Here is a 22,963-nt window from a genome sequence, read left to right as displayed (position 1 = left end):
TGGTACCACTCATTACAGTAATGAATATGCAGCTCCACCCCTATGGGAGTGGAGTCGGGTCCATATTCATTACTGTAATGAGCGGTACCATGTGATTGCTCAATACAGGAGGCAGCTGTCAGCGCACGGAGAACCAGGGACCTGCGTGGACCGCGCCAGGAGCAGGTGAGTATTATTAGACAGCTGCCGCTCCCCCTTCCCTGCCGACCCCTGGGAATGGCTCGAGTATAAGCCGAGGGGCAATTTCAGCCTAAACAATTGGGCTGAAATTCTCGGCTTATACCAGGCATGTCAAACTCAGGGTACCCCGAGGGCCAAATGCGTAACAAGAGGTTGTTGCGAGGGCCGCACACAGCAGCTAATGTCACACACGTATTTTAACAGCAGTCAATGAAAACAAGATATGAAGTAGTAATATGTAACAGCAACATATATTTGCAGTGCGCAACAGCAACTAATATATTTAACAAAAATACAGCAACCCTAACCCTAGTTCTAACCCCAACCTTAGTGGGGAAAAAAAAAATCTTTATTTTATTATTGTCCCTATCTATAAGGGTGACAAAGGGGGGAGGGGCATTTACTATTTTTTTTATTTTGATCACTGTGATAGGTAATATCTCAGTGATCAAAATGCACTTTGGAACGAATCTGCCATTTTGGAAGATGGCGGCGCCCATGGAGAAGACGGACGGACCCCGGGAGGATCGGTAAGTATGATGGGGTGGGGGTGAGCACCGGGGGGTGGATCGGAGCATGGGGGGGTGGATCGGAGCGCGGGGGTGGATCGGAGCACGGGGTGGATCGGAGCACGGGGGGGTGGATCGGAGTGCAGGGGGGTTGGATCGGAGCACGGGGGTGGGATTGGAGCACGGGGGGAGCGGACAAGGGCACGGGGGAGCGGAGCACAGGACGGAGAGGAGCGGGGCAGTGTGCAGGACTGATCGGTGGCTTTGGGGGGGCGATCGGTGGGGTGGGGGGGCACATCAGTGTTTCCAGCCATGGCCGATGATATTGCAGCATCGGCCATGGCTGGATTGTAATATTTCACCAGTTATAATAGGTGAAATATTACATAGTAACATAGTAACATAGTTAGTAAGGCCGAAAAAAGACATTTGTCCATCCAGTTCAGCCTATATTCCATCATAATAAATACCCAGATCTACGTCCTTCTACAGAACCTAATAATTGTATGATACAATATTGTTCTGCTCCAGGAAGACATCCAGGCCTCTCTTGAACCCCTCGATTGAGTTCGCCATCACCACCTCCTCAGGCAAGAAATTCCAGATTCTCACTGCCCTAACAGTAAAGAATCCTCTTCTATGTTGGTGGAAAAACCTTCTCTCCTCCAGACGCAAAGAATGCCCCCTTGTGCCTGTCACCTTCCTTGGTATAAACAGATCCTCAGCGAGATATTTGTATTGTCCCCTTATATACTTATACATGGTTATTAGATCGCCCCTCAGTCGTCTTTTTTCTAGACTAAATAATCCTAATTTCGCTAATCTATCTGGGTATTGTAGTTCTCCCATCCCCTTTATTAATTTTGTTGCCCTCCTTTGTACTCTCTCTAGTTCCATTATATCCTTCCTGAGCACCGGTGCCCAAAACTGGACACAGTACTCCATGTGCGGTCTAACTAGGGATTTGTACAGAGGCAGTATAATGCTCTCATCATGTGTATCCAGACCTCTTTTAATGCACCCCATGATCCTGTTTGCCTTGGCAGCTGCTGCCTGGCACTGGCTGCTCCAGGTAAGTTTATCATTAACTAGGATCCCCAAGTCCTTCTCCCTGTCAGATTTACCCAGTGGTTTCCCGTTCAGTGTGTAATGGTGATATTGATTCCCTCTTCCCATGTGTATAACCTTACATTTATCATTGTTAAACCTCATCTGCCACCTTTCAGCCCAAGTTTCCAACTTATCCAGATCCATCTGTAGCAGAATACTATCTTCTCTTGTATTAACTGCTTTACATAGTTTTGTATCATCTGCAAATATCGATATTTTACTGTGTAAACCTTCTACCAGATCATTAATGAATATGTTGAAGAGAACAGGTCCCAATACTGACCCCTGCGGTACCCCACTGGTCACAGCGACCCAGTTAGAGACTATACCATTTATAACCACCCTCTGCTTTCTATCACTAAGCCAGTTACTAACCCATTTACACACATTTTCCCCCAGACCAAGCATTCTCATTTTGTGTACCAACCTCTTGTGCGGCACGGTATCAAACGCTTTGGAAAAATCGAGATATACCACGTCCAATGACTCACCGTGGTCCAGTCTATAGCTTACCTCTTCATAAAAACTGATTAGATTGGTTTGACAGGAGCGATTTCTCATAAACCCATGCTGATATGGAGTTAAACAGTTATTCTCATTGAGATAATCCAGAATAACATCCCTCAGAAACCCTTCAAATATTTTACCAACAATAGAGGTTAGACTTACTGGCCTATAATTTCCAGGTTCACTTTTAGAGCCCTTTTTGAATATTGGCACCACATTTGCTATGCGCCAGTCCTGCGGAACAGACCCTGTCGCTATAGAGTCACTAAAAATAAGAAATAATGGTTTATCTATTACATTACTTAGTTCTCTTAGTACTCGTGGGTGTATGCCATCCGGACCCGGAGATTTATCTATTTTAATCTTATTTAGCCGGTTTCGCACCTCTTCTTGGGTTAGATTGGTGACCCTTAATATAGGGTTTTCATTGTTTCTTGGGATTTCACCTAGCATTTCATTTTCCACCGTGAATACCGTGGAGAAGAAGGTGTTTAATATGTTAGCTTTTTCCTCGTCATCTACAACCATTCTTTCCTCACTATTTTTTAAGGGGCCTACATTTTCAGTTTTTATTCTTTTACTATTGATATAGTTGAAGAACAGTTTGGGATTAGTTTTACTCTCCTTAGCAATGTGCTTCTCTGTTTCCTTTTTGGCAGCTTTAATTAGTTTTTTAGATAAAGTATTTTTCTCCCTATAGTTTTTTAGAGCTTCAATGGTGCCATCCTGCTTTAGTAGTGCAAATGCTTTCTTTTTACTGTTAATTGCCTGTCTTACTTCTTTGTTTAGCCACATTGGGTTTTTCCTATTTCTAGTCCTTTTATTCCCACAAGGTATAAACCGCTTACACTGCCTATTTAGGATGTTCTTAAACATTTCCCATTTATTATCTGTATTCTCATTTCTGAGGATATTGTCCCAGTCTACCAGATTAAGGGCATCTCTAAGCTGTTCAAACTTTGCCTTCCTAAAGTTCAATGTTTTTGTGACTCCCTGACAAGTCCCCCTAGTGAAAGACAGGTGAAACTGCACAATATTGTGGTCGCTATTTCCTAAATGCCCAACCACCTGCAGATTTGTTATTCTGTCAGGTCTATTAGATAGTATTAGGTCTAAAAGTGCTGCTCCTCTGGTTGGATTCTGCACCAATTGTGAAAGATAATTTTTCTTGGTTATTAGCAGAAACCTGTTGCCTTTATGGGTTTCACAGGTTTCTGTTTCCCAGTTAATATCCGGGTAGTTAAAGTCCCCCATAACCAGGACCTCATTATGGGTTGCAGCTTCATCTATCTGCTTTAGAAGTAGACTTTCCATGCTTTCTGTTATATTTGGGGGTTTGTAACAGACCCCAATGAGAATTTTGTTACCATTTTTCCCTCCATGAATTTCAACCCATATGGACTCGACATCCTCATTCCCTTCGCTAATATCCTCCCTTAAAGTGGACTTTAGACAAGACTTTACATAGAGACAAACCCCTCCTCCTCTCCGATTTTTACGATCCTTTCTAAACAGACTGTAACCCTGTAAGTTAACTGCCCAGTCATAGCTTTCATCTAACCATGTCTCGGTTATTCCCACTATGTCAAAGTTACCTGTAGATATTTCTGCTTCTAGTTCTTCCATCTTGTTTGTCAGGCTTCTGGCGTTTGCGAGCATGCAGTTTAGAGGATTTTGTTTTGTTCCAATCTCCTCACTGTGGATTGTTTTAGAAATGTTCTTACCTCCCTTCTGAGTATGCTTTCCTGGGTCGTCTTTGTTCGAGTCTAATGTTTTTCTTCCCGTCCCCTCTTCTTCTAGTTTAACGCCCTCCTGATGAGTGTAGCGAGTCTTCTGGCGAATGTGTGTTTCCCAGGTTTGTTGAGGTGTAGTCCGTCTCTGGCGAGGAGTCCATCATACCAGTAATTCACACCGTGGTCCAGGAATCCAAATCCTTGTTCTCTGCACCATCGTCTTAGCCAGTTGTTTGCATCAAGGATCCTGTTCCATCTCCTGGTGCCATGCCCGTCTACTGGAAGGATAGAAGAAAAAACTACCTGTGCATCCAGTTCCTTTACTTTCTTCCCCAACTCTTCAAAGTCCTTGCAGATTGTCGGTAGGTCCTTCCTTGCCGTGTCATTGGTGCCAACATGTATCAGAAGAAATGGGTGGACGTCCTTGGAGCTGAAGAGCTTTGGTATCCTATCGGTCACATCCTTGATCATCGCACCTGGAAGGCAGCATACTTCTCTTGCAGTTATGTCCGGTCTGCAGATGGCTGCTTCGGTGCCTCTCAGTAGTGAGTCTCCCACCACCACCACTCTTCGTTGCTTCTTGGCTGTACTTTTTGCTGTCACTTGTTGCTGTGTGCCCTTTTCTTTTTTGCTTGCTGGTATTGCTTCATTCTTAGGTGTGCCATCTTCATCCTCTACAAAGATTTGATATCGGTTCTTCAGTTGTGTGGTTGGTGATTTCTCCATGGTCTTCTTGCTTCTTTTGGTCACATGCTTCCACTCATCTGCTTTTGGAGGTTCTCTGACACTTTTTTGCACCTTCTGTGACCAGTAGAGATGCTTCTGTTCTGTCTAGAAAGTCTTCATTCTCTTTGATGAGTTTCAAAGTTGCTATTCTTTCTTCCAGACCCCGCACCTTTTCTTCTAAAAGAGCCACTAGTCTACACTTCTGACAGGTGAAATTTAATTCTTCTTCTGGTCGATCTGTGAACATGTAGCACATGCTGCAGCTCACCATGTAGGTTGTCACATCTGCCATGTTGCTCCTAGATCCTGCTGACTTGCTGTGTGTTTTCCTTCTTGTGTAATCTACTCAGCCAAGCTCTCTTGCAATAATGTCCTACAGGCAGGTTTGGTGATGCTTTCGAAGCAGCTGGTCCCGGCTGTACCCAACGATCTTCTAGCTTAGGGAGACTTCGCTTCTCCCAGAAGGCACCTGGAATATGCAAATTAGCCTCCTGAAGCTTGAATCCCTGGTTTGGTGATGCTTTCGAAGCAGCTGGTCCCGGCTGTACCCAACGATCTTCTAGCTTAGGGAGACTTCGCTTCTCCCAGAAGGCACCTGTAATATGCAAATTAGCCTCCTGAAGCTTGAATCCCTGGTTTGGTGATGCTTTCGAAGCAGCTGGTCCCGGCTGTACCCAACGATCTTCTAGCTTAGGGAGACTTTGCTTCTCCCAGAAGGCACCTGGAATATGCAAATTAGCCTCCTGAAGCTTGAATCCCTGGTTTGCAATTACAAATCGCTACAAATTACAAATTACAAATCGCTCTGATTGGCTGTTGAAAGCGAAACTGCCAATCAGAGCGATCGTAGCCACGGGGAGGGGGGGTGAAGCCACCCCCCCTGGGCTGTACTACCACTCCCCCTGTCCCTGCAGATCGGGTGAAATTGGAGTTAACCCTTTCACCCGATCTGCAGGGACGTGATCTTTCCATGACGCCACATAGGCGTCATGGGTCGGATTGGCACCGACTTTCATGATGCATACGTGGCGTCAAAGGTCGGGAAGGGGTTAATGGTACCGTTACATACAGGAGGGCCACTCACTTACTTGGACTTTGCCTGTGCGGCAGTGGGTCCCTTCTTCCTCGGTCACAGTCACTCTCAGCCTTCCTGACTTAGGACGGTGATCAGCAGCCACGCGAGCCGCAGATGTACAAAACTCACGATCAGCACTTCCGGGTCGTCATTCATTGGCCCATATCCCTGCATATGACCTGCTTACGTGATCAGCAGCCGACCAAAGTACACAGGTCATGGATTGACACGGAGCTAGTTGGTCGGCTGCTGATCACGTAAGCAGGTCATATGCAGGGATATCGGCCAATGAATGAAGAGCCGGAAGTGCTGATCGTGAAGTTTTGAGCATCTGTGGCCCGCACAAAAGTCTCAAACTTTGTGTTTAGAGACAAAGTTTGAGACTTTTGTGCGGGCCGCAGATATGCCTGTAAAGGGCCGCATGCGGCCCACGGGATGCGTGTTTGACATGCCTGGCTTATACTCAAGTATATACGGTACTTTGAAATACCTAGACTAAATAAAGAACAAACGCATGCGCTTTCTGTCTGTATTTGGATTTATTATATGGGATACCAGCAGCGCACATTATCCACAAATCCTCCTTATCTGTGTTTTCACTGTCAAAAAAATCATAATGAGCAAAACGCATAATTATCTCATTATGATTTTTTTGACATTTTTAATTTTTGGCATTTATCATCTGACGTATTTGTTATGTTTTCATTTTTTAGAAAAACCCTTGAAAAAGGCCATAAAGGCTGAAATGTTGGGGATAATGTTTTCTGTTATATTCAATTTTTTCAGCTGTGAATTCCAATCAACCTTGCTTCTTTTCATCATATTGACTATGACTTTTTGAGTGCTTGAGGTTACCTACACTATATTGATTTTCATCAAAGGACCAACCTTAATTTTTGGAGTGCAATAAAAGCTCTAATCTAAGCATTTGTTAAAAGCACAGCTGAATGAATCGTATATAAATTGTATGACATATATATGCATCATATGTCAGCAAATATTAGCAGCCTGGTATGAGTAGGAGAAAATAATCAATAATAGTTTTAATAAGTATTAGTAATGTGCTTAAAATATAGGACTATTAAATATGGTAATGCACCAAATTTCGTGAATTATATAAAAAAAATGTGAATAAAGAACCAATAACATAGAACATGAAATGTGATAAAAAAATATATATTTTTGTTAAAAAATTCCACCGTAATATGAAGTATAATACAGTAAAGCCAATGTATGGAACTATATGTCCGCAGTGTCCTCTGCACTCCCCGCACCCTCTGTTAACTCCTGATATGTGTCAAATATAATCTACATCATGGATTAAAGGCACATTAAAGACATTCATTCAGCAAACTGGTGAGTGCCGCCGTCTTTTATCTCTTTGTGATATAATAAAACTTATTTTTCTTATCTTTCAGGTCTGATCGGGAGCTTATCTACAGCATTATAGAATGCTGTAGAAAAGCCCTGAAAAGCAGTTGCCGTATCCTATATCAGCCAAACCTGGTGACAGGTTCCCTTTAAATGACTGCGCAATAAAATATATGTATTGTTTATGTTAATTATAAAAGATCGATAACTAGACATGAATGGATGCAAAAATTACTATATATAAGACATAATGCATATAATGCTACAAAAGCATAATAAGTGATAGTGCAATCAAATCGTAGTGCAAAAAAAATTAAAAAAAATGTATATGAATAATTATTATATCTAGTGCATGTGTGTCAATAATAAAAATAATACATATATTACGTACAGTGGTGTGAAAAAGTGTTTGCCCCTTTCCTGATTTCCTATTCTTTTGCATCTTTGTCACACTTAAAAATGTTTCAGATCACAATTTAAATATTAGATAACACAAGTAAACACAAGATGCAGTTTTTCAATTAAGGTCTTTATTATTAAGGGAAAAGAAGTCCAAACCTACTGGGTCCTGTATAAAAATGTGATGTCCTCCCACTTAAAACATAAATTAAGTGTGGTTTATCACATCTTTGGAAAGCTGATTTCAAATTTCCTTGCCACACCCAGGCCTGCTTGCGGCCACATCGGTTCTCAAGCAAGAAATCACGTAAATAGGACCTGCCTGACAAAGTGAAGTCAACCCAAAGATTCTCAAAAGCTAGACATTATGCTGCTATCCAAAGAAATTCTGTAACAAATAAGAAACAAAGTAATTGAAATCTATCAGTCTGGAAAATGTAATAAAGCCATTTCTAAAGCTTTGAGAACCACGGTAAGAACCATTATCCACAAATGGCAAAAACATGGAACAGTGGTGAACCTTCCCAGGTGTGGCCCGCCAACCAAAATTACCCCAAGAGCGCAGCAACAACTCATCCATGAGGTCACAATAGGGCCTACGATAACATCCAAAGACCTGCATGCCTCAATTGCTTCAGTTAACGTCATAACAAAGACAATGGGAAAAAATGTACCATGATATATCACATTGGTAGATATATGCAATGGGGAAAACAAGAAGAGATGTGGGATAGGTTCCCACGCGTATCGTCGCAAGAATTGCGGCTTCCTCAGGGATAGAATAGCTATTTTTTCCCACATCTCTTGTTTTCCCCATTGCATATATGGATCCGGCTTGAGCCTTTGGACTTTGAGCACAGGGATACATTGAACTCTGGGCATAGGGACAAATTGGTCTGATTATCAGGTCTGTTCTCCCAAAAAAACATAGAACTTTTCTGCACTTCTGCCAATTTTTAAGTCTTTGTCTTTGGTGTTTTGGAATAGGCACATATTTTGTGCCAGGACAATCTTGTGTCCCTCTTGGGCCTATATGGTACTGTAATATTGGTCTGGTTATATATGTATATATTGATACTGTTTGCTCTGGCTCGGTTATATACATCAACTTTATTGTAGGAGCCACATTACATTGTATTGCATTGCATTTTATTGCTTTGGGGAATCCAGATGTGGGTTGTCATTGCTCCTATATGAGGGCATGACTCAAGTATAGGTCTGTGTTGCATGTTGCAATTTTAGTGTTCTTAACCCTTTGTGTGTTTTTTGTCTTGCATATGTACAGTATGTATTTTTTGCTACCTACTAATAAAATTATACACTATATATTCTGCATTTGTTGAGGTGTTCCCGCATATGTGGGCATGATATTTTTTCTTCTCTTGGTTGCTATGTTCAATTAGAAGCCCATGGTGAGCCCTCATGCTTTTAAATAATGTGCGGTGCCATCCACCTTCTTTGAATCACTACAAATCTTCCCACACACAATAAATAACCCCATCTCCATCCAGATCTCCCCCCACACATTAAACACCCCCATCCCCACTCCAACTCTCCCCACACATAATAAATCCCTCCATTCCCACTCCAATTCTCCCCACACATAATAAATCCCCCCATCCCCACTCAAATTCTCTCCACACAATAAATCCCCCCATCCCCACTCCAATTCTCCCCACACACAATATATCCCCACTACATTAAACACCCCCATCCCCACTACAATTATCCCATTATTATCCTCTCTCCCACCCCATCATTGCCCTCTTCACACCTCCATCATTGCCATCTCCACCACCACTAAAATTGCTTTCTCCCCCACCACCCCATTTCATTGCCCATTCCACCACCTCCATCATTTCTTCCTCCCCCACCACTCCATCATTGTCTTTTCCTCCCATCATTGCCCATCTACTTCCATAATTTCCTCCTTCCCCACCACACCATCATTGTATTTTCCACCACCACTCCCATCATTGCCCATTCCACCACCTCCATCATTTCCTCCTCCCCCATCAAACTCATCATTGCCCTTTCCACCACATCCATCATTTCCTCACCCCATCATTGCCTTCTCCCCATCTTCTCCATCATTGTCCTCTCCTCCCCTTACACACACAGACACACACACCATTCACCTCTTCACATATTCCCTGCAGCGCTACACACACAAACACACACACTCACCACACACACACACTCACCGCTCTGCTGCAGCATCTCCATCGGCAGCTTCCTCTCTCTGGCACAGTTGGCCGAATGATTGTCATCCAGCGGCGCTGCTGTTTGCATGAGAGGAAGAGCGGGGGGGGGGGGGGTGCAGCTTCTCTGTGCTGGCTGTCAGTTTGACAGTCGGCGAAGAAAACAGCTGACTCTCAGTCCGGAGGGCGGCAGAATGCAGCCACCGGGGGAGACACTGCAGACTCCCGCATTAGGTGGCCTGACTGCGCCCAGGGCACATGCCCCGGCTGCCCCCTCCTAGATATGCCTCTGATGGCCAGCGTGATGATGTATTATTTATTTTCTGAAGACCAAAATTCCGTAGCATTATCCGCATTTGTGCATGAAATACATTTTCCACATGAGGAACAACTCCAATGTTGAAATAGCTTGGATGATAGAACTGGTCAACACAAAAAATCATCAGCAAAGATAATATGTCTGTTTTATGGAGTTTGATATGCTGATTCAAAAATATGCTTAGTTTTGCTCTATCACATAACGTTTCTAAGATAGAAGTATTTTGTTATTACTAGGGATGGGCAAACCCAAACTGTAACGTTCTGGATCCATACCGAACACATAGTATTTGGTCACAAGATCCCGAACACGGGTTTCCATGGGAAACCCTTGATACAGTTCAGGTTCAGTTCGGGTCCAGGGTCTGTAAAAGAAAGAATAAAATTAATAATAAACATTATAAATATTTAAATGTTACCCCACTGCATGAACACTGCCGGAAAAAGCCAAAGACTGCCAAGTGCAGTGAATACCGCCAGAAGGTAATGAGCGGCCCCGGAAGCAGATGCGGCTGGGAGACAGCGGAACGGGAGGACAGGTAAGTAAAATTATGTTTATTATTAATTGTATTCTTTCTTTTACAGCCCCCCGCCCCATCCCAAATCTGTAAAGTCCAAATTCGAGGTTCGGACGCAAGTTCGCTATCATCTCCGGCCCCAAATTCAAACTTTACAAAAAAGTTGGGCAAACCCGCCAATCCTGATCATTGCGGGGTTTGCTCATCACTAGTTATTACGTTATTTCTGCATTTTCAATGTATGTGGTTTTTCCTATGTTATTCCAATTTTTTTCCTTATCTTAATTGTGAATTTTCTTACAGGGACAACATAAGTAAAGGTTTTAGTGAGTTTTTTGGGAAGGAGTATGTTATGAACTGGTGATTCAGAAACACAATGGACCTGGTGGTTAAGAGCACACAAAGTGACCTGATAGTTACTAATAACATAGGACGAGCTCTGAGACGTGGGAACTCTGCTGACCGCAATCCCTAATCCTATCACACCACACTAGAGGTAGCCGTGGAGCGCTCCTGACCAGACCTAGGCGCCTCGGGCACAGCCTGAGAAACTAGCTAGCCCTGAAGATAGAAAAATAAGCCTACCTTGCCTCAGAGAAATTCCCCAAAGGAAAAGGCAGCCCCCCACATATAATGACGGTGAGTAAAGATGAAAATACAAACACAGAGATGAAATAGGTTTTAGCAAAGTGAGGCCCGACTTACTGAATAGACCGAGGATAGTAAAGATAGCTTTGCGGTCAGCACAAAAACCTACAAACAACCACGCAGAGGGCGCAAAAAGACCCTCCGTACCGACTAACGGCACGGAGGTGCTCCCTCTGCATCCCAGAGCTTCCAGCAAGCAAGAAAAACCAATATAGCAAGCTGGACAGAAAAAATAGCAAACAAAAGTAACACAAGCAGAACTTAGCTTATGCAGAGCAGACAGGCCACAAGACGATCCAGGAGAGAGCAAGACCAATACTGGAACATTGACTGGAGTCCAGGAACAAAGAACTAGGTGGAGTTAAATAGAGCAGCACCTAACGACTTAACCTCGTCACCTGAGGAAGGGAACTCAGAAGCTGCAGCCCCACTCACATCCACCAGAGGAAGCTCATAGACAGAACCAGCCGAAGTACCACTCATGACCACAGGAGGGAGCTTGACCACAGAATTCACAACAGTACCCCCCCCCCCTTGAGGAGGGGGTCACCGAACCCTCACCAGAGCCCCCAGGCCGACCAGGATGAGCCAAATGAAAGGCACGAACCAGATCGGCAGCATGAACATCAGAGGCAAAGACCCAGGAATTATCTTCCTGACCATAACCCTTCCACTTAACCAGGTACTGGAGTTTCCGTCTCGAAATGCGAGAATCCAAAATCTTCTCCACTATATACTCCAACTCCCCCTCAACCAAAACCGGGGCAGGAGGATCAACGGATGGAACCACAGGTGCCACGTATCTCTGCAACAATGACCTATGGAATACATTATGGATGGAAAAAGAAGCTGGAAGGGTCAAACGAAAAGACACAGGATTAAGAACCTCAGAAATCCTATACGGACCAATGAAACGAGGCTTAAACTTAGGAGAGGAAACTTTCATAGGAATATAACGAGACGACAACCAAACCAAATCCCCAACACGAAGTCGGGGACCCACACAGCGCCTGCGGTTAGCGAAACGTTGAGCCTTCTCCTGGGACAATGTCAAATTGTCCACTACATGAGTCCAAATCTGCTGCAACCTATCCACCACAGTATCCACACCAGGACAGTCCGAAGATTCAACCTGCCCTGAAGAGAAACGAGGATGGAAACCAGAATGGCAGAAAAACGGCGAAACCAAAGTAGCCGAGCTGGCCCGATTATTAAGGGCGAACTCAGCCAACGGCAAAAAGGACACCCAATCATCCTGATCAGCAGAAACAAAACATCTCAGATATGTTTCCAAGGTCTGATTGGTTCGTTCAGTTTGGCCATTTGTCTGAGGATGGAAAGCCGAGGAAAAAGACAAATCAATGCCCATCCTAGCACAAAAGGCTCGCCAAAACCTCGAAACAAACTGGGAACCTCTGTCAGAAACGATGTTCTCCGGAATGCCATGTAAACGAACCACATGCTGGAAAAACAATGGCACCAAATCAGAGGAGGAGGGCAATTTAGACAAGGGTACCAAATGGACCATCTTAGAGAAGCGATCACAAACCACCCAAATGACCGACATCTTTTGAGAGATGGGGAGATCCAAAATAAAATCCATAGAGATATGTGTCCAGGGCCTCTTTGGGACCGGCAAGGGCAAAAGCAACCCACTGGCACGAGAACAGCAGGGCTTAGCCCGAGCACAAATCCCACAGGACTGCACAAAAGAACGCACATCCCGTGACAGAGACGGCCACCAAAAGGATCTAGCCACCAAATCTCTGGTACCGAAGATTCCAGGGTGACCAGCCAACACCGAACAATGAACCTCAGAGATAACTCTACTCGTCCATTTATCAGGGACAAACAGTTTCTCCGCTGGGCAACGGTCAGGTCTATTAGCCTGAAATTTTTGCAGCACCCGCCGCAAATCAGGGGAGATGGCAGACAAAATTACCCCCTCTTTGAGAATACCCGCCGGCTCAGGCAAACCCGGAGAGTCAGGCACAAAACTCCTAGACAGGGCATCCGCCTTCACATTTTTAGAGCCCGGAAGGTGCGAAACCACAAAGTCAAAATGGGAGAAAAACAGCGACCAACGAGCCTGTCTAGGATTCAACCGTTTGGCAGACTCAAGATAAGTCAAGTTCTTGTGATCAGTCAAGACCACCACGCGATGCTTAGCTCCTTCAAGCCAATGACGCCACTCCTCGAATGCCCACTTCATGGCCAGCAACTCTCGATTGCCAACATCATAATTACGCTCAGCAGGCGAAAACTTCCTGGAAAAGAAGGCACATGGCTTCATCACCGAGCCATCAGAACTTCTTTGCGACAAAACAGCCCCTGCTCCAATCTCAGAAGCATCAACCTCGACCTGAAACTGGAGCGAAACATCCGGTTGGCACAACACAGGGGCAGAAGAAAAACGACGCTTCAACTCCTGAAAAGCTTCCACAGCAGCAGAAGACCAATTGACCACATCAGCACCCTTCTTGGTTAAATCAGTCAACGGTTTAGCAATACTAGAAAAATTATTGATGAAGCGACGATAAAAATTAGCAAAGCCCAGGAACTTTTGCAGACTCTTCAGAGATGTCGGCTGAGTCCAATCATAAATGGCCTGAACTTTAACAGGGTCCATCTCGATAGTAGAAGGGGAAAAAATGAAACCCAAAAATGAAACCTTCTGAACACGAAAGAGACACTTTGACCCCTTCACAAACAAAGAATTCGCACGCAGGACCTGGAACACCATTCTAACCTGCCTCACGTGAGACTCCCAATCATCCGAGAAGACCAAAATATCATCCAAGTATACAATCAGGAATTTATCCAGGTACTCTCGGAAGATGTCATGCATAAAGGACTGAAATACTGATGGAGCATTAGAAAGCCCGAATGGCATAACCAGGTACTCAAAATGGCCCTCGGGCGTATTAAATGCTGTTTTCCATTCATCGCCCTGTTTAATACGCACAAGATTATACGCACCACGAAGATCTATCTTGGTGAACCAACTAGCCCCCTTAATCCGAGCAAACAAATCAGACAGCAGCGGCAAGGGGTACTGAAATTTGACTGTGATTTTATTTAGAAGGCGGTAATCAATACAAGGTCTCAGCGAACCATCCTTCTTGGCCACAAAAAACCCTGCTCCCAATGGCGACGACGACGGGCGAATATGACCCTTCTCCAAGGATTCCTTTACGTAGCTCCGCATAGCGGCGTGCTCAGGCAAAGACAAATTAAACAGTCGACCCTTAGGAAACTTACTACCAGGAATCAAATCGATAGCACAATCGCAATCCCTATGCGGAGGTAGGGCCCTGGACTTGGGCTCATCAAATACATCCCGGTAATCCGACAAGAACTCTGGGACCTCAGAAGGGGCGGATGACGAAATAGACAGAAATGGAACATCACCATGTACCCCCTGACAACCCCAGCTGGACACAGACATTGATTTCCAATCCAATACTGGGTTATGGACTTGTAGCCATGGCAACCCCAACACGACCACATCATGCAGATTATGCAACACCAAAAAGTGAATATCCTCCTGATGCGCAGGAGACATGCACATGGTCAGCTGGGTCCAGTATTGAGGCTTATTCTTGGCCAAAGGCGTAGCATCAATTCCTCTCAATGGAATAGGATACTGCAAGGGCTCCAAGAAAAACCCACGGCGCCTAGCAAACTCCAAGTCCATCAAATTCAGGGCAGCGCCTGAATCCACAAATGCCATGACAGAATAGGATGACAAAGAGCAGATCAAAGTAACGGACAAAAGAAATTTCGACTGTACCGTACCAATGGTGGCAGACCTAGCGAACCGCTTAGTGCGCTTAGGACAATCGGAGATAGCATGAGTGGAATCACCACAGTAAAAACACAGCCCATTCCGACGTCTGTGTTCTTGCCGTTCAGCTCTGGTCAAAGTCCTATCACATTGCATAGGCTCAGGTTTATGCTCAGGTAATACCGCCAAATGGTGCACAGTTTTACGCTCACGCAAGCGTCGATTGATCTGAATGGCCAAAGACATAGACTCATTCAGACCAGCAGGCATAGGAAATCCCACCATGACATCCTTAAGGGCTTCAGAGAGACCCTTTCTGAAAATTGCTGCCAGCGCACATTCATTCCATTGAGTGAGCACAGACCACTTCCTAAACTTCTGACAATATATCTCTACCTCATCCTGACCCTGACACAGAGCCAGCAAATTTTTCTCTGCCTGATCCACTGAATTAGGTTAATCATAAAGCAATCCGAGCGCCAGAAAAAACGCATCAATATTACATAATGCAGGATCTCCTGGCGCAAGGGAAAATGCCCAGTCTTGAGGATCGCCACGTAATAAAGAAATAATGATCTTAACTTGTTGAACTGGGTCACCAGAGGAGCGGGGTTTCAAAGCCAGAAACAGTTTACAATTATTTTTAAAACTCAGAAACTTAGTTCTATCTCCAGAAAACAAATCAGGAATAGGAATTCTTGGTTCTAACATATAATTCTGAACCACAAAGTCTTGAATATTTTGTACTCTTGCAGTGAGATGATCCACACAAGAAGACAGACCTTTAATGTCCATCACTACACCTGTGTTCTGAACCACCCAAATGTCTAGGGGAAAAGAAAGACAAAACACAGTGTAGAGAAAAAAAAATGGTCTCAGAACTTCTCTTTTCCCTCTATTGAGAAGCATTAGTACTTTGGGCCTCCAGTACTGTTATGAACTGGTGATTCAGAAACACAATGGACCTGGTGGTTAAGAGCACACAAAGTGACCTGATAGTTACTAATAACATAGGACGAGCTCTGAGATGTGGGAACTCTGCTGACCGCAATCCCTAATCCTATCACACCACACTAGAGGTAGCCGTGGAGCGCTCCTGACCAGACCTAGGCGCCTCGGGCACAGCCTGAGAAACTAGCTAGCCCTGAAGATAGAAAAATAAGCCTACCTTGCCTCAGAGAAATTCCCCAAAGGAAAAGGCAGCCCCCCACATATAATGACGGTGAGTAAAGATGAAAATACAAACACAGAGATGAAATAGGTTTTAGCAAAGTGAGGCCCGACTTACTGAATAGACCGAGGATAGTAAAGATAGCTTTGCGGTCAGCACAAAAACCTACAAACAACCACTCAGAGGGCGCAAAAAGACCCTCCGTACCGACTAACGGCACGGAGGTGCTCCCTCTGCGTCCCAGAGCTTCCAGCAAGCAAGAAGAACCAATATAGCAAGCTGGACAGAAAAAATAGCAAACAAAAGTAACACAAGCAGAACTTAGCTTATGCAGAGCAGACAGGCCACAAGACGATCCAGGAGAGAGCAAGACCCATACTGGAACATTGACTGGAGGCCAGGAACAAAGAACTAGGTGGAGTTAAATAGAGCACCACCTAACGACTTAACCTCGTTACCTGAGGAAGGGAACTCAGAAGCCGCAGCCCCACTCACATCCACCAGAGGAAGCTCATAGACAGAACCAGCCGAAGTACCACTCATGACCACAGGAGGGAGCTTGACCACAGAATTCACAACAGGAGTATTGACAGTGCAGTCAACCAATGACTGCTTCTCAGAAAGTCACATTTTATGGGGAGGAGCTAGCTGTTATGAGGCAGTAAGATTTGAATCAGTCAGAAAAGGATGGTGATGGCAGCAAGGACTGGTATGTGAGACTCTGACAGGAGACAGGCCTCTACAGGGATCTGAGGAGATAGAAGGGAAGGCAGTGGACAGCTGCCATTGTGAGATGATTTTCACTGCATTTCTGGGAGGGTAAGTCACCTCAGAGGGAAGAAAACAGCTCAGACACTGAGGTGTAACTGAGTGATGGTCTCTACAAAGAGAACCTGAAAGCAGCCAATATCACACTGAGAAACTGCCCGTCTGCAAAGGTTCATCTGTAAGGAATAGGCTGACCCCTTTACCTCACATCTGTATATAGTTATCAACCAGATTACTTCCAGTAAAATCAGTTCTAAATACAAGCTGCCTCTGTCATCTTTGGGGAAATATCTACATATAGTCGGTCGGCTCATCGTTTATTTTTTTTTTGTTTGTCACCACTATTGAACTGAACTTACTCTACTGTTTGATCTGATTTAAAGGAGAAAAATGCCCTGACAGTGTATCAATCATCCGAACAGATTCTGCTATGTGGTTCTTTTATACCAAAAGGCCATGTATATTCAAACACTCATGATATTAAAAAGATGAACCAGATGTACTTTAAGTGTCCACTTGGAGATCAAGACAAAAGCTGGGTCCCTCATTAATATGATCAAGTTGTTCAAATGGTCTTCGTGTCTGGTTGAATATGAGGAAAGTGGCTATGCCATTTGCTGTTCCCATGATTTGGAGAGAACCCAAAAATCATAGTGATGACTGCTACTTTTGTTTTGTCACACTGAAGGGCTTTTCTACAAAGAACAAAGATAAGATTAATCACCCTGAACTTGAATCTGCAATTAGGCCAGTTCCACATGATGGTACCTTGCCAGTTCCTGTACCACCGTTGTCTGGACTGGATGAAAATGAAGTAGAATATGAAGACTATGGAGCTGAAGCTACTGGCGAAGACGTGGAGACCTCAAGTCAAGATGAGTATGTACCTGATGGAGCAGCTGAGCAGCCAGAACACTTTACTCAACATAAATTAAATGATCTCAGAGACCTTTCATTGTCAAAAGATAAAGCTGAACTTCTTGCATCTAGGTTGAAACAGAAGAATCTTCTCCATGATGATGTCAAAGAATGCTATTACCGAAGCAGAAGTAACACTTTAACACAATTTTTCACAGTTGATGGACCAATGGTGTACTGTAAGAATGTGAATGGCCTCTGAAGAACTGAATCAAGAGTATTTTGTTGCAGATTGGCTATTGTTTATTGACTCTTCCCAGAGAAGATTGAAAGCAGTGTTGCTTCACAAAGGAAATATGAAACCATCAATCCCTACTGCTCACTTATGTCATCTAAAGCAGAGGTCCCCAACCGCCGGTCCGCGGACCAGGACCGGGCCGTTGGGGTTTTTCAGCCGGTCCGCGGCGCCGCTGACAGCTAGCTTCGTGGCCCTGCGCCTGGTCAGAGCACGCTCTGTGACAGCTCGCAGCTCCCGGCAGAGAACATTATGCAGGACGGGGCGGGGCGTCAGGCGGGTCTTAGTGACACAGCCCTCCTGCGCAGCATGGTGTGTTCCTGACGGGGTGGGGCGGCAGGCTCTCCTCACTGACACGCCCAGTGGCGTATCTAGGGGGGCGCAGCCGGGGCGCAGCCGGCAGGGGGGCGCAGTCGGGCCGCCTCATTCGGCGGTCCGCAGTGTCTCCCCCGGCGGCTGCATTCTGCCGCCCCCGGTCAGGGAGTCAGCTGTTCTCTGTGCCGACTGTCAAGCTGACAGCCGGCACAGAGAAGCTGCAGAGCGCCGGCTCCCAACAAGTGCAGAGGTGGAGGGGAGCCCCTGCAGGGTGGCTGTGACGGGCAGGGAGAAATCCCTGCAGCTCCACTGCCCAGCGATCTGTCTTCCTGCTTCCTCTCACACAGACGCGCCGCTGGATGACGTCATCATTCAGCGGCCGGCTGTGTCAGAGGAAGGCAATGAGATGCTGTGGGAGAGTGCGAGGAGAGGTGAGAGGGGTGTGTGAATGTGTGTGTGAGAATGTGTGTGTGAGAATGTGTGTGTGAATGTGTGTGTGTGATTGTGTGTGTGAGAATGTGTGTGTGTGAGAATCACATTCTCATTATAAATGTCATAATTATATGATAAGTATGCACTAAGCTCCACCCCTCCATAACTCCACCCCCATATGACCAGAGCCCCGCCCCTGCCCCACCCCCACCCCACCGGGCCATGGAAAACTGGTCTTGCTTAAAGCCGGTCCCTGGTGCAAAAAAGGTTGGGGACCTCTGATCTAAAGGAAAGTTATGAAAATCTGTCAGTTTTTTTGGATGCTATACAATATAAGCATCATCAATGGAATATCTGTGGAGATTTGAAAGTGATTGGTCTGCTAATGGGAGGTTTCACAAAATATTGTTGCTTCTTGTGTTTATGGGACAGTAGAAATACAGTAAAACATTATGTTCATCATGATTGGGGACATAGAAACCTCTATGCTCCAGGTAGAGACAATGTTCAGCATAATCCTTCAGTTGCTCCAACAAAAAACTTTCTTCCTCCTATACATATAAAGTTGGGATTGATTAAAAACTTTATGAAAGCCATGGCAAATGCAAATTCAAAGAGTTCAAGTACATTTTCACAGAAATTCTCCAGCATTTCACCAGCAAAACTGAAGGAACAGGGATTTGTTGGTCCTCAGATCAGAGAGCTTATAAGAGATGATGTGTTTGAAGGAACTCTAAATGATAAGGAATTGAGATCTTGGAAAAGCTTCGAGTGGATCTGTGAAAACTTCTTAGGAAAACAAAAATTTCCAGAATATGTTGAAGGTGTTGAACTGCTAAATGCATGTCTTGGACCTCGCATGTCTCTGAAAATTCACTTTTTGCATTCACATTTAGATTTGTTCCCTAAAAATCTTGGGGATGTAGGTGATGAACAAGGCAAGTGGTTTCACCAGAACTTTAAAGTGATGGAACACCGCTACCAGGGCTTTTGCAATGACTCAATGATGGCAGATTACTGTTGGATGTTATATAGGGACAACCCTGAAAAATCATATCAACCACAGTCTAATGTCAAGCAGTTTTTTTTTAATTTCTGCTCATATTTTGGTTTCTTTTTTGCATGCGAAATTATTTTGGTTTAATTCAAACTGTTTTGTAAGGTGAAGCATTTTTTTCTAATATGTAGATTACTGTTTTCTTAAAGCCGCCGGTATATTTCCTAAACCTTATCATAATGATACTGCTCGATAGAAACTATACGTGTTTACAGAAAAACACATTTTTTAAATCAGGACAATTTTTAGATGGTTGAGAAAAGAATGTTTAAATTAAATTATCATTAAATACATGGTTTTCCTTCCCCCTCCATGCAAGGACACAGGCCTCCGGTCACCGAGGCTCCTTTCCCAGCTGGGCTTAACTGCTGTGACATTGGTGAAATCACCCCTAGCACCGTGAGAAAACTCCCTGAGGTCACGGCAGTCAAAACCGGCTGGGAACAGAGCCTCAGTGACCGGAGGTAACATCTATAATGTCACCACCGGTCACTGAGGCCGCATTCCCAGCAGCTAATTCACCAGTGGTTCTCAGCCTGGACGGTCGCATCTTGGCACTGTCCAGGTCGAAAACTGTATATCCCCCAGACATGGATTACGGCGTGGGGCAGAACAACAGACAGGTATGGTATATTGTTGTTTTTTAATTTTTGGTTTATTACAGGAGATCAAGGGCTTCGGTGGAATTAAGTGTTAGGTGAGTATAACTGTGTATGTTATTTTTAAATAAAAATGTGTTTTGTTTTATTTCTAATAAAGGACTTTATTCTGGCTGTGTGTTTATATACAATACAACTATAGGATTAGTAATGGATAGGTGTCTTACAGACACCTCTCCATTACTAATCACTGTGCTTGATGTCACCTGATAATACAAAGGTGACATCAACCCCACAAACATGAACCCCACTTGCCACCACTTCAGGGCAAGTGGGAAAAGCCGGGCAAAGTGCCAGAATTGGCGCATCTAATAGATGTGTCTTTTCAGGGCAGCTGCGGGCCGCTATTTTTAGGCTGTGGTGAGCCAATATCCATGTCCCCTTACCAGCCTGAGAATACCAGTCCACAGCTGTCTGCTTTAGCAAGATTGATTGTTAAAAATGAGGGTGACCTCATGCTGTTTTTTAAAATTCTTTATTTAAATAATTTAAAAAAAACAGCGTGCGGACCCCTCTATTCTTGATAACCAGCCTTGTTGAAGCTGACAGCTGAGGGTTGCCTGGCTGATTATCAAAAATACAGGGGAACTCACACCATTTTTTTTTTTAATTATTTACTTACAGTGCAGGAGCGGCTGATGAATACTCCCATCCACTGCTCCTGCTCTCACTGCTACTAGCGGCTGCAGGTGTCGGATGATGGGAGCAGTAGTAAACTTCATACCTCCGATCACAGCTGAGCGCTCATGTTGTCTTTTGACAGAACAGGAACTGCGGCTCTCTGACCGGTGGGGATGATTTCACAGATCAGAAGCAGTGATATGGACATGACAGCGCGACAAACACACGGTGTTCGGGTAGCCGAACACGAACAGTAACACGGACTTAATGGTGAAGTCCATGTTCGGTGTTCATGCCTGAACAGTAGGTGTTCAGTACGAACGCCGACGCCGCACTTTATTTGTTCAGGTTTGCCCATCTCTGCTAATGAGAACGCCAGAAGCATCTTATCTGGGACAAGAAAAAAAAATAACTGGACTGTTGCTCTGTGGTCCAAGGTGATGTTTTCAGACAAAAGTAAATTTTGCATTTCATTTGGAAATCAAGGTCCCAGAGTCTGGAGGAAGACTGGAGAGACACACAATCCAAGCTGCTTGAGGTCTAGTGTGAAGTTTCCACAATCAGTGATGGTTTGGGGATCCATGTCATCTGCTGGTGTAGGTCTACTGTGTTTTATCAAGACCAAAGTCAGCGCAGCCGTCTACCAGGAAATTTTAGAGCACTTCATGCTTCCCTCTGCTGACAAGGATTTTGGAGTTGGAAATGTAATTCTCCAGCAGGACTTGTCACCTGTCTAAACTGCTAACAGTACCAATATCTGGTTTAAATACAAGAGTATTGCTGTGCTTGATTGGCTAGCAAACTCGCCTAACCTTAACCCCATAATCTATGCGGTATTGTCAAGAGGAAAGATGAGAGACACCAGACCCCAAAGGCATATCTAGGAGGAGGCGGCTGGGGCATGTGCCCCGGACGCAGCCGGCAGCAGGTGCAGTCGGGCTGCGTATTGTGGCGGTCCTAAGTGTCTTCTCCTCTAGCAGCAGCATTCTGCCAACCCCCGGACTGGGAGTCAGCAGTTCTCTGAGCTGGCTGTGAAGCTGACAGCCGGCACAGAGAAGCTGCAGCATTCTGGCTCCCAGTGTTCAATTGTACTCACGTCTTATAGTACAAAGCGATGCCAGCAGCGTGATCGGGGGCATGTGATCATGCTGCTGACTTCACTCTCTGGCACCCAGAAGCGCAAAGAGCATCAGTGGTAAGTGCTCCACTGTGGAACTGAGAACACCAAAGATTAAATGTGGGGGGGATTTATTCTGTGGGGAGAGTTTATTATGTGGGGAATTTATTCTGTGAGGAGGATTTATTTTGTGGGGGGATTTATTCTGTGGCAGGGAAGATTTATTTTGTGGGGGGAGATTTATTCTGTGCAGTTTTTATGGGGGAAGATTTACTCTTGGGGGAATTATTCTGTTGGGGGGATTTACTCTGTGGGGGGATTTATTCTGTGAAGAAGATTCATTCTGTGAGGGGGATTTATTTTGTGAGGAGAATTTACTCTGTGAGGAGGATTTATTCTGTGGGAGGAAGATTTATTTTGTGGGGGAAAGATTTACCATATTTTTCAGACTATAAGACATACCCCAAATTTTCAGAAGGAAAACAGGCATGTTCGGTGGTGCACTGTGATGCGGTATTTTGTGAAAGCCCGAAGGCCCCCATGCATCCATTGCTGCAATGCAGTGGCCTCTGGGAAATCCCATCCCAG

This window comes from Ranitomeya imitator, chromosome 2 (genome assembly GCF_032444005.1).
Source record: "Ranitomeya imitator isolate aRanImi1 chromosome 2, aRanImi1.pri, whole genome shotgun sequence".
Taxonomy (NCBI): domain Eukaryota; kingdom Metazoa; phylum Chordata; class Amphibia; order Anura; family Dendrobatidae; genus Ranitomeya; species Ranitomeya imitator.
The sequence above is the reverse complement of the archived record's forward strand: the minus strand, read 5'-3'. Positions refer to the sequence as shown.